We start from the raw sequence: 7,131 nt of genomic DNA on the forward strand, positions 1-7,131 counted from the left end.
GCTCCTCAACGATACTGAAGCTGTCACGGAGGCAATTCTGTACATACCCAGCAGCAAGATGGACAGGAAAATTCACTGGCTTACAGGACAAAGAAAGAAATTAAGAGAAATAAACATATCCTATCCTAATTCAGAAAGAAAGAGGGGAAAAAAAGTCAACTTCTTGGGTTATGACCTAAGCTTACGTATGTATACCTCTACTTAGTGGATATTTTAGTGTGGGCTTTCATTCCATACTCCATTTTCTTTACAGACGAAAGGAAGAGGAATACTATAAAAGAATTTGTTTCAGTAAGTCTTATTTTCATGGTGGTTTAAAAATGAGCATTCTTTTCCTCTCACCCTTCAGCACTGATAATACTGTGAGTTACCAAGCAGTTATACTCCACTCTCACTTTAAAATATTTTCATGTCTGCCACTTAATTTTAATACTTCAGTTAGTAATGTGGATGCATGGATGAGTGTCTGACTAGAGATACATATTATAGATTTGTTAATAATAAATGAACAAATGGCCTCAGCACTAAGGGATTTGGACCTGTTCTTAGAATTCCAGATTTTTTCATCTTAAACTAAATCTGCAACTGAACTCACAAAGTTAAAATAATTTGGATTTTTTTCTTTCCTTTTTAGAATTAGATATATTAAACCACAATTGAGACATTGATTGTGAAGGAGCAAATGCCTTTCATTTTCAAAGGTGAGACTGTTAAAAAGAATTGGCTGAGGAGATTTCCCAACCATCGATGTCAGCCTTAGAGGCCAAAGTGGGACTCATAATCTTGTTAAGAACTACCTGTGGGCTGTGTGCCATGTAAAAATGACATACATACATTTTCATCTTATAGCAAGGACCCTAACTGGCACACAGGGGAGAAGGCAAGTGTACCAGGCCATGTCACATGATAGGATGTGCAATCTGGCCTAGGGCACATGAGCCAGTGCACATTTTCTCTTCTATCTCCCAACAAAAAATGCAACTCTCAAATGACATGTCTTACTGATAGGCAAATTATTTCTAATCATATCAGGAAGGAAACATCAAGGAATTCTAACAAATGAAGGAGGCAAAAAGATGAAGTCAGTAGAGTGTGGGTACAATCATAGAATCATGGGTTGGAAGGGACCTTGAAAATTTCTAGTTCCAACCCCCCTGCCATGGGCAGGGACACCTTCCACTAGACCAGGTTGCTCAAAGCTCCATTCAGCCTGGCCTTGAGCACTTCCAGGGATGGGGCATCCACAGCTTCTCTGGGCAACCTGTTCCAGTGCCTCACCACCCTCACAGAAAAGAATTTCTTCCCACTATCTAATCTAAATCTACCCTCTTTTAGTTTAAAACCATTACCCCTTGTCCTATGGCTGCATGCCCTTGTAAAAAGTCCCTCTCCAGCTTTCTTGTGCATTTGGTCTGTAGCTCATGCCCTCCCACTATTTGAGAGGAGAGAAGCATCAGTATAGGATGAAGTATCTCCAGGTTTCAGACAGTAGACCAGCTACCCTATCCTTGTGCCACAATTAAATTGCTACATGTGATCTTGTAATCCAAGGGAACTGCCAAAAGTCAGAGAGCAAATGGTGTGAATGTATCAAAAACATACATAGGCTGGATAGTTCTTCTTTGATGTGCTCAAAATAATGAGTAAGATTGATGTATGAAACAACTATTGTAATATTTGTAAATAGCAGTGTGATTATTATCATCTGAGAGAAAACATTGACATTACCACTTTGGCTGGTTTGACTGCTGATGACAGTTTCACTGTTTGAAATGTGCAACTTAGTTCTACGTAACATTGAAAGAAAAAAGTTACTTCTCTCTAGAAGCTATAAAGTGCATAGTATGTAGACTCGCAAGTCACTAAGTCACAGGGATGTTTTAAAAGTATTTGCAAATACAGTACCATTATTGATAATCATAAGAAACATGAATAAAGTGAGCACACAGAAGAGCATAGCAGGTTATTGAAAACTAGCGAGTACAGCATAAAGGAACAGAGGTAATATTTCATCTCACCAATAGTAGTATTGTGGGAGTAGAAGTTTACAGATTTAAATAGTGACATGGTAAAGACAAAAAAATAAAAAATGTATTTAAGGCTCTTCGAAGTGTAAAGACCACCTCAGAAAGTCCCAGGCCGAAACAAAGGGGGGTGTGGGTGTGGAACCCTGGAGGCATAAGAGAAAGTATGTCTACATATAAGATGGCAACAATGACCAATAATAAGAGAGATTAGAGCTAGTTAGTGTGGAAAAAGATAACAAAAAGGAGAACAGTAAGTGGCATGGGAAGTGTTGCTAGGGATCAGCTGTTCACCTTCTCTTCCATTACAAGTACTAGGGAGCACCAAACCAAGACAGTAGGGGGATGTTCAAAGCAAAGGAGCTGGCTTTTCACGCAGCAGATGAGAAATCTTCACAAAGAAATTTTGTATACATAGGTTCAGAGGAAGACAGGGTAGTTCTAGAAAAAGAAATGCCATGTGTGTCATTAGTTACCTGCCTTTGCCTCCAGGTTCTGCTCAAGACTTCTCTAGTATTTTGGAACTAATTGGCAATTCGGAGAGTAGTAGACATCTAGGTACTGCTGACTCTCACTTTTGCTAAGCATCCTCCCTTGGCTACTGCCAAGGTGATGGGGACTTTGCCCTGGGGATTTCACCTGATGCCTGCCTGTTTTTCATTGCTGCTGTGCTGTGATGCAGCACACAATTGGACCAGCTCCTACAAAGGCATAAGTACTTCCACCTACCAATGACTTGCACCTTCTGTGTCTACAAAAACTCCAAACCAACCTGCTGATTAGGACTGAATGCAAAGAGAAGCTGTACAATTAGCATTAAAGACTTCCCTTTGCATTTTATGTAGAAAAATAAGAAATATCAGTAAAACAGCATGTTCTGGTCTACTTTTCCCCAGATAGATACATGATGCAAATCAATGACAAAATTATCAGTGAGTCCTTATGAAAGACAAAAGCTCCACTGAGCAGTAGAAGGAACAAGTCCCAGCTGGTAGCTAAGATGCCAACACCAAGTCAGCTTGTCCGCATGCTTTTCTTTCCTGTTAGCTCTACAGCAGCAAGCTGAAACTAGATGCACTGACACAGGAGCACCAAGAAACCTTTTCCGTTATTGTAAAGGTTTTCCATGTCCTCAGGATTCCCGTAGTAGCTTAACATTTGCTTAGCTGTACACCATCCCTTTTACTTGCTTCATTAACTAAGAGCTAAATTTTAAAGTACATTGATTTTCATTATTTAGGGATTAGTGTCCCAAGAATAAAAAGGGCCCTAATCAAAGCTGCCCACTGCGGTTGTCCTCTGCCTGGCCGACTGCTCCCTGCTACTCCTGGCTTACCTCTTGCCAACTAGTGCCTTGGCAGCCGCTTCTGTCGGAAGCCTGCTGCCATCCTCTGCCTGGAGGAGTGTGCAACTGGCTCCTGCAGTAAATAGGATTCTTAGTGTGGCTTTTTCAAGGACTGTTTTTATACTCGGGCATAATCAGCAATTACTGATATCTCAGTGTTCCTCTTAAGGGGATTTTTACTATCATAATCCAAATTTCATTCCATAAGTGTAAGTTACAGTCATATGGGAGGGCTTGGATGAAAAAAAGGATGAGATAGGTCTTTTTTCAGGTGTGAGGTCACAGTTTTGATTTGACTTCAGCAGTTTCCCATTTCCCACTCTGCTACATCTGGTCAACAGTTCTTGGTTCAAGAAGTCAACATTGAATGTGAATGCTTCCACAGACAGCTTGAACAACAGCAGTCTGAATATAGAAAAATTCTTCTCAGCCATACAGAAAGCAAATTCATCATGGATGGAGTGATGCACTTCACTCCTAAGAGAGAATCAGTAATATGTGTATTAGTATAAAACAGTAATTTAACAAAGTTTGATAGTAAATGCAAAAATGGTTTAACAAGATGCGATGGCAAGGTACGCTAGATTATTTACTGCCCAGAGGACAGGGTCAGACAAAACCACCAGGGAGACCTTCCCATTGAGTTACAAGGTTCAGAAAGGAACGCCTTGTGTTCTAAACTCCTTCTCAGAGGGGAATTTAGGTGTGGCTAGATCCAGACTTAGTCTCAGACTTGGTCAATGTTTTATATCTAAAGGATTATATGTGTATAATCCCTTACAGCACTTAGCTAAGATTTCAAAGTTTAGCGTGCTATTAATCTCTTACCAAGAATCTGTGGCGGCAAGGAATCTCTCAACCTCGAGGAGTAACCTTGAGAGGTGTCCCTACTCCAGGGGAGATCCTGGTGTGTAGCGCACTGCCATGCAGGAGGGCTCAATGGGCCCTGGGCATATACCATACTGTTATATGCAGTAAGATAATTGATGCATAGTCACATTTGCACACCAACTACAGAAGTTAGTTTCTTTCAAACTTGGCTTGAGTTGGACCTTGACCAGCACTGTTAGGTGGGCACATTGTTCACAGTAGCCATTGGCTATCTTGGCTATTGTGTTGTTCTCTGTCTCCCCAGACCCACTTTCAGTCAGATACAGCCATCGTGACCAGAGGTATCCGTTACTGCCACTGATGGTTAGCACTGGAGCATTGTCAGGGAAATAAAGGCTGGGATGGGGAGAGTATCACAAAAGTATAAAAGATATTTTAATTCTTGAAAACTTATAAATCGATGGTATATAGAGGACAAGAAAAAGATGGGGAGAAATTGCTGTGTATTCATATGTTAGGATGAGAAAGCCAAAAGAATATTGTTTCCCATTTTACTATATGAAAAAGAAAGTGGCACTTTTTCTACAGGTTCTACTACTTCCAAATTACAGAGTACAGTGAGCTCCATACCTTTTCATATTTTTACAATCAAAAGGCAGAAAAACCCTTGCGTAGACCTGCTAATACTTCTGCAGACAATCTGAAAATAAAACCTTGGGAACAAAAGCTTCCATTGAAAAACACTGTAAAAGAAGAGGGAGAGGGAATACTTACCTTGACATAGAGCATAATAGCAGAGCCTGTGACACACCTTTGAAGGATGAGGACACGGGCTTTGCATGTATGTGCCCTTGGTGGAACATCAGTAATCACCCAGATTAGCAGAGGTACAGTATGGCATCCTGTAATAAAAAGCAAAAAACAATAGCCAAGACGCCTGTCTTGTGACTAGAGAATGTCAATCATGGTATAAGAAATGTGCTGGAACTGGATGGTTGATGCTTTATGCCATAACAGAACATGAAGAATCCCCACCTCCAAGAAAAGGTCCACAACTGTTATAGGACCATGAATTTAAACCTCTTGCATGTAGTTAATGTTAAATACATGATAATCTAACTGTGGGGATATGCCTCACTTTTAGAGAAATTGCAGGGGCAGTGGTGTTGGTTTTTATTTTAATTCAGACCTAAATCTGATGGATGCAATTGTAATGTAACACCATGGTTTTTCTCTGCAACAATAATGAAGCCGCTTTTGACCATGTTATTGATCACTTAGTCATAGAAAACTAAAAATAGTTCTGCACAAAAAGTTACAAATAAAAAGAATCAATAAAATACCGAAGGAGGTTTATGGAAGATTACAGAACCAGTTACCCTTGAAGCCATTATCAGGCACACAGTGGACTGGTGATTGGGAACAGTCAGCACAGATTTATCAGGGGCAAATCAAGGCCTGACTAAGCTGGCTGCCTTCTACAGTGGGATGACTGGTGTGGCGGACAAGGGAAGAGCAGTACCTGTTGTTCACTGAATTTTAGCAAGACCTTTGGTACAGTCTCCTTTATTATACTGGTAGCCAAACAGGTGAGGTATAGTCTACCCACCATAAGTTGGGTAGAAAACTAGATCTGAAATTGCGATCTGCAGTTCAAAGCCCAGCAGCTGGTGGCCAGTTGCTAGGGATGTTCATCAGCAGTCAGCGCTGGGGCTGATAATCGTCAATAACGTCATTAATTGTTTGGAGAATAGGACTGAAAGTGCTCTCAGCAAGTTCATGTACGACACCAAACTGAGGAAAGGAGCAGTTCACGTGCTGGAGGGCAGAATGGTGGAGGTTTGTTGAGGATAGAGAAACGGACTGACAGGAACTCATAAAGTTCATCAAAGGAAACTGCCAAGCCCTGCACCACAGAATATGTCAAGGGAGTCAGCTAGACAGAAAACAGCTTTGCACAAAAGGACCTTTGGATCCTGGTAGATGGTGAGTTAAACCTGAGATGGTAGTGTACCTTTGAGCCTACAAGGCAAGCTGTATATTAGGGTACAGTTATTAAAGACCAGAAGATCTGGAAAACAAATCTGTTCAGTATTTGTCAGGCTGTACTTGGAAGATTGTGTCTGGTTTGAGGGTCTCCAGAGGAAGACAGACATTGATCAGTTGAATCAAGTTGAGCAAATGATGGATCTTATTGCTTTCTTCAGCTATCTAATGGGTGCTTATACAGAAGACAGCACCACACTCTCTCCCTGTGTACAGGTGATGCTCAGCAAAAAGATGAGTTACATCTTTTAGCAAAAAGTTACAGCAAAGGAGATTCCAGTTATACATACATATACATCTACATGTGCAAGTTATTTACTGTGAGAGTGGTCAGACACTGAACCACATGCCAGGGGAGGCTGTGGAATCTCCTTCCTTGGACATTTCCATCCAAAACTCAACTTGATGAGACCTAAGGAACAGCAACAACTTTTGAAGTTAGGTTTTTTTTTTTTAGTGCAGAAGACTGGACAAGATGAGCTCCAGAGTTTCCTTCCAGTCTAAAATATGCTGTGATTCTAAAACTTTTTCTAATATTTTCTCTAAGATTACTTTCTTTTGGAAGGCATCCCAAACTTTGATGAAACCAACAGTTAAGACCCATTTATTTTAGGTTTCTCAGCTAGGCACCAGTCTGTCTCCTTAGTTTTCATTACTGTTATTAGATTTCTTAAATATATTATGCGTGACATTCCAGATCCACCTTTTGAAATAACAGTAAAGTCACAAAGTTGGATGGAATGGTTAAACAGATGAGAATCTGGATATCATATAGGGAAAAAAGAAGAATGAACCTGAGAATGGCAAAATAGGAGTGGAATATAAAGTTAAATAGAAAGTTGCACAGCTGATGGGCAATAACGGGAATTTCTTCTCCAGGGCAGG

This window comes from Falco peregrinus, chromosome 6, assembly GCF_023634155.1.
Source record: "Falco peregrinus isolate bFalPer1 chromosome 6, bFalPer1.pri, whole genome shotgun sequence".
Lineage (NCBI taxonomy): Eukaryota > Metazoa > Chordata > Aves > Falconiformes > Falconidae > Falco > Falco peregrinus.